Here is a 12846-nt window from a genome sequence, read left to right on the forward strand (position 1 = left end):
ACTCAATAGAGAATTTGATTAAAAGAAAACAAACATCTCCAGCCCAAAATAAAAATACCCACTTTTTCCTACGACTCCTGAATCAAAATTTCCTAGGTGAAAGGTTAAGAAATCTGGATGTTTTACCAATACCAGGTAACTTTTTTAATCAGAAAAGTGTGAGAAACTTAACCACTTATTATTTAACTGTAACACTTTTGTGAGCTTATATGTAGCCTCTTTAAAAGTGGAACAAACTTATTTTTTGAAATAAGAAGAAAAATGAGTTCTATATGACCATGATGATAAGTTGAACACATACATCACCTCAATCCTACCATTAAACCCCACTAAAATATCACACAGTTGATTAAAATGTTACAAACTGAAAAGCCTGTTTTATTCTATTTATTATCTTGTGCTGCTATAAAAAATACCTGAGACTGGGTAATTTATCATCAACAGAAATTTACTGGCTCACAGATGAGACAGATGGGAAGTTCAATATCTAAGCACCAGTATCCTTGTGAGTCATCTCATGGTGGAAGACTGAAAGGCAAAAATGCAAGAGGAGGCCAACCACACTCTAATAAAGGCATTAGTGCCACCCATGGGGGTGGAGCCTCATGTCCTCAGCCACTTAAGAGTCCCACTTCTGAATATTGCTACAATGGCAATTAAATTTCAACACGAGTTTTGGAGGGCACAGATATTTAAACCATAGGAAAGGGTAAGAAGTATGAGGGGGAAATGACTCAGGAAAAATACAGAAGTCAGCAGAGCTGAAAAGGAACACATTACATGATGGTAGTGATGTTCCAAGTTTCAGTTTTTCAGCCCTGTTAAGTTTTTATAGGGAGGAAAGCCCAAGAGCAAGCTAATCTTCCCCACAAATTCCCAGTCAATTTCATTAATTGGAGACTCAAGTATCTCCGAGAGTGGGAAAGAAATATTGGACTGAAAAGCAAACAAGTTCCAACTATACAAAGTCACAGGATGATTAGTTGCAAGTTTGTGTGCAAAATAGACAGACCCTCAAAACCTAGCTAACTTCCTCCTTCCCATCTCAAGAGAAGGCAGCAGTTCTCCTGCGCTGAGTCTGAGACCACCAAGTGCACCTACAGTCAGGAGAGAACCTCCCCAAATAGGAGACTAAGCGCAAAGGCGGATGAGAATGGAAGAAAGGAAAAGCAGAAAAAAGCAAGGTCAGTCCCATCAGCAGTGAGTGGCTACCCTGACTCTGAATCCCAGCTCATTCCAACTTTCAGATTTCTTACATATTCAAAGTTAGTAAATGTATTTATCTAGTCTTCTGTCTTCTCTCTCCCTCTCTCTCATTTCTCTTTTTCTTTGTTTGTTCTTTTATTTTGGGGGACTCTCAGATGCATTGTCTATGAGGTAACTAGTAATTTAGTCAGTTAAAGACTGTTATCTTGAGAAAGAAATTCTGTAGAAAAGAGATAATGTCAAGTAGATATTCTCTCTCAAAAAGAAGGCAAATAAAAATTTCGATGTGTAGTCTGTACCCATTGAGTGCCAAATAGTGAACACCAGAAAGAAGAGACTTTATGAATAGGCTTATATTTGATAATTATAGATTAGTGGTTAGGAAGAAAAGGGAAATGGTTAGAGCTGAGGATTTTGCAGGCATTGAGAATAGTTTGTGTGACACTATAATGATGGATACATGTCATTAGAAAATTTTCCAGACGCACAGAATGTGCCTCAAGAGTGAACCTTAATGTACACTATGGACTCTGAGGAATAATGACTGATAAGTGTATAGGAGGATCAGTTTTATCAATGTAGCATTTTGATGGGGAATGCAGGGGGAAGGGCTGTACAGGAATTCTTTATACTTTCAGTTCAACTTCTGGGTACACCAAAAACATTGAAAATATAACATTAACAAGATAAAGTCTAAAAAATATCTATAAACTATGCTCACTGCTTACCAGATATGGAAAATAATCAGGTAACATATACCATACTCGAATAGCATTTAGACAGGCTTAAATATGAAGGGTTTTCAGAATCACAAGATACTTAAGAACATCCTCTGATATAGAATTAAATATGAAAAGAGTGTCAGAGCAAAATAATAATTCAGGAAGCAGAAGAAACTATTTAGAATCCCAATAGGTTTAATTTAAGAAAGATTTAAAAAACTATTTCATCGCTAAAATAAACACCCACCATAATAAAAAGATATTTTCAAATAATAAAAGCTTCTTTGAAATTAAATATAAATTTGACAAAATTTAAAAGAATATATGGAAGATAAAGTTAAGGAGATCCAGCTAGGCGAGGTTGTGCACACCTGTAATCCCAGTGGCTTGGGAGCCTGAGGCAAGAGGATCGTGATTTCAAAGCCAGCCTCAGCAAAAGCAAGATGCTAGGCAACTCAGTGAGACCTCAGAGAGCCTGCTACTCCTAAATAAAATACAAAATAGAACTGGGGATGTGGCTCAGTGGTCAAGTGCTCCTGAGTTCAATCCCCAGTACCAAAAAACAAACAAACAAACAAACAAAATCTAAGGGGAACTACCAAAAACAAAACTACAAAATGGAAAACATCAGGAAAAAGATAACAAAAAAAATAGGAGATGTTAACGAAATCAGCAACCAACATAACACTGCCTTATATTTTAGGGTACCAGGATTGAAGATATCAAAGTCTTCCACAGAAACACATACACACACACACATACGCCAGGACAAAGAATCAGAATGACTGGACTTCTGAAAACAGAAACAGTATTGGAAGTAAAAATTAATTTAAAAATTCATCAGCATTCAAGATAATAAAGTGTTTAAAAATCTTAATAACTAAAGGCAAGTAATGATTTAAAGTAAGTAAGAAATTGAAAAGTAGAGATTTAGATTTGGTGCAATTGTCCATTGATGGTCTGATTGACCCAAAGTTCTTTCTACTTTTCCTTTCTGCCATCCTTGCATTTTGATTTTTGGTGTCATATTTGAGCACGTAAGTTAAAAGATGGTTGCTCAAGTTCTAGGTTTTATAATTATTTTCGAGAATGAAAATGGGAATTTATATGCAAAAGCTTACTTTTCTTCTAGCTTCTTCTTTCTCAGGAAATCAAATTCCTTCCAGAAATTCATCAACGAACTTTGATTCATATATCATTGGCTGGAATTGGTTTGGAGTCAAGTTATGGTTGCAAAGGAAGTTGGCAATGTGAATTTCTAGTTTCCTTGATCTGAATTGCAAACACATTAGCAATAGAATAAATAAAACAGAATAAAATTATTTTCAGACTGTATAAAAATTTCAAAATGTACGACCTATTCACAATTGTCAAGAATCTTTTGAAGATCATGCACTGTCAAAATAAAGGCATAAAGCAAAGAGGAAGACATGGGTTATAGAAAATTTGTATCCAAATTACAAAAGGAGTATGACCAACTGTTATACTTGAGTAAACAGTTATTGAAAGATTACCCTCAGGTCAGGTAATCTGGGTACAAATTTGGGCATCCCTAGAATCTCAGATTCAATAATTTCCTAGAAAGACTCACAAAACTCACTGAAAGTTATCATACCCACAGTGATACTTCCAGCAGGGAAAGGACACTCACACACACACACACACACACACACACACACACACACACACAAAGAAAATCAGCCAAAGGAAGAGACATTTATGGTAGGGTCTGGAAGAGATTCAAATGCAGAACTTACTTTTATTCTTTATGGAATCACATGCTGTTACACCTCCTCCCACTATGTGTGCAACATTGCCAACCATGGTAGCTTTACCCAAGCTTCAATGTCCAGAGTTTTTACTGAAGTTTTATGAAGTAGGCATAGTTGATTGGATTATTGCGCATGTGTTTGTACACGATTAGTAGAGCACCCCTTCCACACTAGGCAATAGTACATTTCTGATATGCCAAACTCCACCCTGAGTCTTCTTGTTAGGTGAGCTTTTACTATCAGGCATGGTCAAACAGTCCAGAAGGAAAACACAGACACTCATATTGCCCCCAAAATTCAAAGGGTTTAGAGACTCTCCAGACCTGGAACAAAATTCTGACCTTTCTTGAGAACATAAATTCCTTACTATACAAAAAAAGGAAGCAAGATAATTCCTAAATTTATAGTAATGAAATTCCTGAACAATGAGCCTTGAAGGCAACTTGATGGACAGAGAGACTAGAACTTCAGAATGAACATATCAAAGAAAAACTATCTTATTCCCTGATGTTTTAACATATTTGAGATATATTTACAGTATTGATAGAGAGTTTGAGGATAATTAAGAAAAGCAAGCATAGTGTCTATTACTAATTTCAGGGAAAGGAAAAAAATTAAAGAGAGGGAAGGATAGCAAAATGTTTTGTAACTCCTTAGAGAACATGAGGTAAATGGAAGAGTGAGTCTGTGAGGCATGCAAGGATAGAAATCTTAATCTGCCAGAGAGAGGAATTATAAATAACTAAAGATGAAATATAACAAAATGGTCTTATGAAGATATTTAAAAGAGCTGGAAAATTTCAAATTAAAATGTTTAGATTTCAGTGTTAATTTTTGGGAATTGGGAAATAGAACTGAGAGTAGAAAAGATAAGAGAGAGATTTTTGGCTGTTAAATTTGAACAGCTGCAAATAAGTATGTTATGTCTATGGACTGCCTGTGGAGAGGTGGCAGCTTATCCTGCACATTACACTTCCATACACTCTACTTCCTATAAGCTGAAAAGTATGTCAACTGTAAATGGTAACTTGGGGCAGCCAGCATGCAATGAAATTGTCTATCAATGAATAGAAAAAGTCCCTATCAACAGAGTTTACTCTTCTGGATTGGTTATAGATTGCCAGTTTTTAAAGCAGGAATTGAGAGCTGGTTCTTTCTCTTCATGGGAACTTTTAGAATATAAAAATATACTTGAATGAAATAAATTAAAATTAGCTTTATTAAAGATGATTAAGTCTTGAAAATTATGCCATAGAATACTGAAGATGGCATATTTACTCCTCGTATTTCATTCACAAGAGACCATTCTGAGGGCAAACACCTGTATTTCCTTTTTTAAAACTTTGTGGGACACCAGATATTGTGCTGGATGTGGTGGAGAACACAGATGTCAAAATGTCTGCATTCACCTCTAATAAATTCATAGTTTAGGAGGAACAGTAAAGTATTTACCATAGACAGGAACACAAGGTAGAACAGGATAAGATCTCCCCATGATGTTTAAATGAGGAGTGCCTTGGGAGAAGTTATTTTGTTACTGTGTGAAAATCAAAACTTCATGTGAGGGAAAATAGCATAATCTATTTTTCTTCCTACCCCACTTAAAATTTAGTTCTACATATGAATGAGGTGAGCCATGAGGTGAAAAGCACTGCTCTATGGTGCCCTTCCCCCACGACACCCTGCTTCACTTTGGGTCTAGAACGATGAACTCAGTCAACAATGGACTAAACCTGTAAAATAGTGAACTAAAATCAACTTTTTCTCCTGTAAGCTGTTCTTGGGTGTTTTGGTCATAGTGATGAAAAACTTATTAACACAGAAACTGGTACTAAGAAGTATGTTTTTGTTGTGGCTAACCTGACCATGTGGTTAAAAATAATTTGGAGACAGTTGGTGGGAGGAGATTGGAAACGTTTGGACTCCCAGAATGAAGGCACTTTAGAATGTCATAAGAGGAATTTAATGGGTGATTCTGGTAGGAGCTTAAGGGATCTGAAAGCAGAGAGTAAAGACAGTGCTCATGAAGTTTCAGAGGGAAAGGAGAATTCTATTGTGAATTGGACTAGAGGATACTCATGTCATATTCTGGCAAAGAACTTGTCTACATTTTGCCCATGTCCCAAACTTTGTGTGAGACTGAATTTAAAGGTGATGGACTAATTATCTGACACAGAAAATTTCAAGGCAGGACAGCACTCAGTGGCATGGATTTTTGTGGCAGCTTTTACCAGGTTTACTATGAGAATCAGGAGGGAAAGTGGAGCTGAAGCATTTTAAAGACTTGCAATTTGGTCAGAAAAGTGCTTAGAGGGGTCAAGGAATTTGTGTTTTAAAAAGAGATAGCTACGTAAGAGATGCTAAGTACTTTGCACATAAGATGATAGGAAAGATGGCTTGAGAATATCTTGGGAATTTGCAGGACAACACCTATTAGCATATGAAAGGACTAGAAGGGGAAATTCCTATAAGAAAAGATTGTGAGACAAGTTGATTCACTATGCATAGCCATCCAGGCACTCAGAAGCCTCTATGGTCATTATCCAAGGGAGTTTTATTACTGCTCAAGCTGGTGTCAGACCTTGGCATCATCCACATTATGTTGGTTCTGCAGCAATGTAGAATGCTTACTACAATTATGGAATAATGGAGGATTCCAGCAAGATTTCCAAGGGGTCTTGGTGGACAGTGTAGCATTGTTGGAATCCCTGTGGGTAGCCCCTGAGAGGACAATGGGTGAAGCTGTAAAGGTGAACCTAGAGTTGAAATGGAGATACCAGGAATTCAGAGATGACAGTAATATGGAAAATCTTCCTAAGAAAGCTGCTGGCAGCAGAGAGAGCCAGGCTATAAGAGAGGCCATTTGGGTGGAATGTCTAAGCCCTTTGTAGAAAACATCTCACTGTCATGTGCCTCTGGATGTGGGGCTATAGGCTTGTATGCTCAGCTAGGTTTTAGTCTTACTTTGGCCCATTCTTTCTTTATATGCCCTTATTTCATCCTTTTGTAATGGATATGTTTACTATGTGCCATTGCATGTTGTATATACATAACTTGCTTTTGATATTTAAAGTTGCTCACAGTTTCCTTTTAGTCTCAGATGAGACGTTGGACTTGAAATTTTGGGCAATGCTGAAACAGTTAAGACTATGGAGATGCTTGGAGATGGAGGAATGCATTTTGCATTGTGAGATGGATATGAGCTTTTGGGGGCCCATGGAAGAATCTTATAACTTAGTTATGAGCTGTCCCCATCAATTTTTTTGTGTTAATCATGGAATATTTGGAGGTAAATGATTAGATTATAAGAGCTGTCACCTAATAAATCAATCCTAGTTTGAATCAACTAACTGGGTGCTGACTGTAGATAGGTGGATTGTGGCTGGAGGTGGTGGGTCACCTCAACTCTGGGCCCAGAGCAATGGACTCAACCAACTATAGACTAAACTTTTGAACAATGAATCAAAATCAACTTTTCCTCTTCTAAGTTGTTATTGGGTATTTTGGTCACAGAGATGAAAAGCTGGCTACACAGCTTGTTTGTTCAAGTTTTTCTCATGACCCTTCAACTTCAGAAACAAAGATGTGCCTTTATTTTGGGTTTAGGGAAGGCACCTCACACCTCTATGACCTACTTCAAAGAAATATAAAAGAATCCTTAAGTTTTATGTTCTGCTTCAGAGAAGAATGGGGAAGAGATCAGATTAGCATTTCTGTCCCTACCTTTCTTTTCTTTAATAGACCCCTTATTTGGGGTCATGTTTTGTGAACCTCATCACATCCAGTTTGCTTTGTATCGTTGGTTTGTTTCTTTTTATTGTTGAGTAATGGAATATTATGCTGCAATCTATCCATTTATTTATTTAAATATGGGTTGTTTTCAGATATTGTCAATTACATATATTGCTGCTATGCACATCCTTTTCTACTGACATATGTTTCCATTTATATAAATACCTATGAGTAAAATGAATGACTCCCTATTCTTCACAATACTTAGTTGACTTAGTCTTTTTAATTGTAAACCTTCTAATAGATCAATAGAGAAATCTCATTGCAGAGTTAGTTTTATTCTCCTAATGATTAATAATTTGAGTATCTTTTTGTGCCTATTTGGTATCCATACATGTTTTCTGAAACGTATCATCATAATTTTTGCTCCTAGTTGAATGTATTTTTTAATTTATTTGTTTATCATTTTGAAAGTTCTTCATATATTTTACATACAAATATTTTAGCAAGTATGAGAGTTAAAAATATTTTTCCCTGGTCTGTGGTTTTCTTGTGCATTGTGTGTATGTGTGTGTGTGTGTGTATGTATAAAAAGAATCTTCTTTTAGAAATTTCAAGATTTTTTAAGTTTATATTTAGGTCTATGATATGGGTTAATTTTTTATTTTTGTACAACACAGGTATGAATTAAAGTTCTTTTTTTTTTCCTTCTTGCACATGAATATCTAATTGGCCTTTGCACTTTTGCTCAAACTCAATTTCTAGATTCTTTAATCTGTTCCATTGATCTATTTGTCTATCTTCATGCCAATATCACACTATCATGATTACTAGAGCTTCTGTAATTTGCACTGAAGTCATATTGTGTAAGTCATTCAACTATGTTCTTGTTCCAAGTTATTTGAACTACTCTAGGTCCTTTGAATTTTCTTATAAATGTAAGAATTAGATTGAAAATTTCTATAAAACAACAGCATAAATTTTGAATGGAATTGGATTAACTATGGATCTATTTATGAAAAACTATTATCTTAATGATATGAAATCTTCTGAAATATGAACAGGTATTATCCATTTATTTAATTTCTCTCATAGATGCTTTGTAGTATTCATATCTTTCATTATAATTATTATAAGCATTTTATATATTATTATTATTACAAATGCTAATTATAAAATTTCTGATTGTTCTTTGTTAGTATATAGAAGTATAACTTATTATAAATTGATCTTGCATTTTAAAAACTTGCTAAACTCACTCATTATCTCTGAAAATCTTTTTGTGGATAGCAATGGGTTTTTTATATCATCAGATTGTTTTTAAGCAGAGTTAGCTGCTTTCTTTCTAATCTGAATGCATTTTATTTATTTTTCTTTCTATAGTGCACTAACTAGAATATCCTGTACAAGGTTGAAAATAAGGCATGAGATTTCCATGCTCCAGATCTTAGATGAACCGTGTAATGTCATAATTTTTTTATAGATGTTCTTTATCAAGTTCCTGTTTTCTTCATATGCTGAGGATTTTTATCAGAAATTGATGTTCAATTTCATCAAGTGGTATTTCTTTATCTATTGATGATATCATATTTTTCTTTGTCTAATATGCTAAATTACATTAATAAATTTTAAGTACTAAGCCCACTTTGCACTTCCTAGAAAATATCCACTTGGCAATGGTGCATTGTTTATATATATATAGTTAGTTAGTTTCCATTTACTCACATTTCAGTTATTAATTGTTACAGCTATGCTCAAGAAAAGTTTTTTTCTGGTTTTGATATCAGGGTAATGATGGCACCTGCCCTTTTAAATTTTTTCAAGAACTTGTATAGAATTGGCATTATTTTTATCAATTATTGACAGTGGGGTATTGGAATCTCCAATTATAATAGAGGCTATGTCTACTTCTCCTTGCAGTTTTTTTCATCATATTTATCTCATGTATTTTGAAGCTTCATTACTACATGCATAAATATTTAGGATTTTTAAATACTCTTGATGAATTGGCCCTTCTTGGTGTAGCAACAGTGTATTCTTGCCCCTATATGAACTCCCAGAATTGTTCTTTCTAATCCTTCAAAATTGTTCTTTCCTTAACCTCAGGTAGATATCGTATACACATGTGAAGATCAGTGCCTATACTGAAAATCATGAGACAGACCTACATAGTGGCAGAGTGTTCTCTTTGTAGCCCCTGCTCTCTGTTTTCTGTTCTGTGGACTCAAGCTACTTCAACCTGGGAATTCTCAGCTGATTCCTCAACTTGACAGGAGTGTCAGGTTCTGCCTGGGTCTCTTCTGGTTCGTTTAGGACTGGAAACTATAGCTGATTATTCAATTTTATACCTAAAACAAACCACGCTCATTCGTACCAAGACCGAAATTCTATTTGAAATAATACTTATACACTTTAGTCAAGAAAATGTGATGTTATAATTCTGTTTTAAATCAAGTGATCAAAAGTATGAAGATAAGGAAAAAAAGATAATATATGAAACACATGTATAACAGTTGCATTGATTCACCATTCTGGTGTTAGGGAAATGAAGTTTCTGCAAGCATTTTAAAACCTAACAATTCCTACAATTTGATGTATTATCACCAGGTTATAAAAAGAAACAGGTACAAATATTAATCTGTGAATTATTTTTAGAGATGCATGTGCTTTAAATAGAACAAGGCTAAAGAACATTTTGTTCTTGTTACTTCTTTTCAAAAATTTGATGACTCAGTTTCATTCAGATAAAACCTCCCAAATATCTGGCACTTCATCCTGGGTCATCCCAAAGCTATTCAAATGACTTGGCACCCTCCTACTTCTTCCCTTTCTCCTTGTACTCTCCTTTCTCCTCTTTCCCAACTGACCTTTCCTGGGTCTCATTCTTACTTCCAACCTCTAGGGGGTCTCTATTATGGACTGAACATGTGAGGGCCAGATTTCTAGGCTGGAATTTTTTCTCTATGTACTTTTCAATTAAAATTCCAAAAGGTTCTGGTTTCACTAAAACTCTCTAACATTTTCATTTGTGATGTATCTTAACTTGCGTCCCTCACTTTGGCAATATTAAAGACCCTCTTGATATTTTTGAAACTTAGAAATAATACCATTTCTCATTTCTGCAAAAGATGACCTCAGAATAATCTATTTCTGGAAAGATGTGAGTGGTCAAATATAGACATCTATTCCAAATTAAGGAAATGGTCTTCTTTAGGTTGAATTTTGAAATTTAAACTTCAACAGATAAGTTTTGCTTCACTAATTGTTAAGGTCAACAACATTCTTTTATGAAATGATTAAATTGACATGAACACAAGTTTTCTCTTATAGAAGTAATTTCTTTATATATGATTCTTAACCATGATGCCTGTGAACCACCATCACAGGAAAATAAAAAAAAATTAAAGATCTTAAAACAAAATGCAGACAAGAAATAACCAGGGTAGCATAGATGCTTCTCTGCTATTGTGTGAATTCTCTTGTGACCCTGATTCTATATTAAGGAATTAATTTTATTTCATTCTTCTCATCAAAAAGAATCATATGTTTCAAGTATTTAAGCTCAACTTCTTATTTAGGGACATGAAATAAGTACAATTTTGAGTAACTGACAGATGAACATCATAACTTTAAATGTTAGCTATGAAAATGAGATGAAAACAATAATTGTATATACCATCACTTTATCAATTGTGACAAATATGCTATTTTATTTCAGGGCAAATGCATGAACTCTAAAGAGTTTATATGCTAACTGATATATTAACTGATAGAGATATAAACTGATAGAGATATTGGGAGAATATTTTAGCTCTACAAAAAAAAAAAAGAGGATCTTGCTGAAAATGAACTTAGGATCCTTGTTTTATTATTAAAATTCTTTTGGACATCTTATGATATTGTCTACAAGCATATGACTTGTTTAGCTTGATTTCTATTAAAACCTCTGTGGCATCACATAGAGTTAACTAGCACATCTTATAGGACATTGACTGGTAAAAGACAAAATAGGCAACACAAAAAGCATATGGCATTCCTCAAACAGTTTTATGTGAAAAAGAAAGGATGGGGCTGGGGAGATAGCTCAGTTGGTAGAGTGCTTGCCTGGCAAGCACAAGGCCCTGGGTTCGATCCCCAGCACCGCAAAAAAAAAAAAAAAAAAAAAAGAGAGAGAAAAAGAAAAGAAAGGATGTCTTGGGCCATCCAAAACCTTAGATGAACATGTCAAAATAAAAATATCAATGGAAGGGTTGATTTCAAGGATGTTCCATGTACAGACAACAAGGGGCACTGAGTATCTTCATATAAATATTAAAAGAGCGAGGGTGCTGATCCTTCCATGAGGAGGAAATGTTCTAATTCACTTACCTCTTACACCCTTCTCCTACCTGTGCAGTAGTCATGGCCCACGGGCATCCTGGAGATGGCTTTCTACAGAGGAAGCAGGATCTCAACTCTCCTGACAATGTTCTCCCTCCTGAGGGTCAGGGTGTCTAGCGCTGGCACATTCTGTGGTGGGTCAGTAGATGGCAGTGTGTCTGAATTTAGTGTTTATGGAAGGGAAAAGCTTTTCAGTATTTTCCAAGAAAATGAAGGTTTTGAAAGCTCTAAGGCAGCATGGGGCCTAGTGCATGGGCCAGGAGACTTGATCTTTATTTCTGGCTCTACTCCTGAATAAATTTATTTGAATAAATGGAGACCAGCCACTTAACTTTTGTGTTCTTTGTTTTCTTGACCTTGAAATTAGACAGAGTATTCTGCCTCTTCCCATCTCCCTCACAAGGACACTGTGAGTTTAATCAGACTTCAGAATCATTTCCGTTCTTTAAAGAAAGACTCTTTATGAATTTGCTATGCTATTTATAATGTGGGTGGCAAAACTAGTCTGGGTTGTTCATCTGGGACATGAAGTAAATAAACACAGAGGCAATTGGCAAGAAGGGTCTTCTGTATTTCCGTGCCACGAAATGTTGGTGTATTTTGGTTTTAAGGAGCAGTATTGGATCTCAAGATGCAAAATAACTCCTGTTACTTGGAATTAAAATAACTTCCTCATTTCCATGGAACTTGACAATTATGGCATGAAGCCAGTAAAGCCTCTGGCAACTTCCCAATTTAAATATCAACTGTTCAATGCAAGTACAGATTCAGTCAGATATAATAATTTTCATTTCTGCCTGCTATTAAACATGAGAAATTTCCTTTTGGCATTTCACTCCAAAACTGACACTGTGATAAATGTGAAATGAAATTATAAATAGGTAACACCATTGAATGACTGAAGGATATGGCCAAGCCACACATGGGGATACCACTTCCACTTGAAATTAAAATCTTCAACCAAAGCGTACCCTCAGACACATGGCACCAAATGGGTCATGGCAAGATCATTTTGGGGCAAATCAAACTATGGC

The 12846-nt window shown here is 35.2% G+C and overlaps 1 non-coding gene across 1 annotated transcript; it reads left to right on the forward strand.

Moving 5' to 3' along the window:
- Positions 1–11504: 11504 nt before the first annotated feature.
- Positions 11505–11578, forward strand: Trnaa-ggc (transfer RNA alanine (anticodon GGC)). Its single transcript has one exon. It is a non-coding gene; the product is annotated as a tRNA-Ala (tRNA).
- The last annotated feature ends 1268 nt before the right edge of the window (positions 11579–12846 follow it).

Source organism: Sciurus carolinensis, chromosome 11 (genome assembly GCF_902686445.1).
Source record: "Sciurus carolinensis chromosome 11, mSciCar1.2, whole genome shotgun sequence".
In the NCBI taxonomy this organism is placed as follows: domain Eukaryota; kingdom Metazoa; phylum Chordata; class Mammalia; order Rodentia; family Sciuridae; genus Sciurus; species Sciurus carolinensis.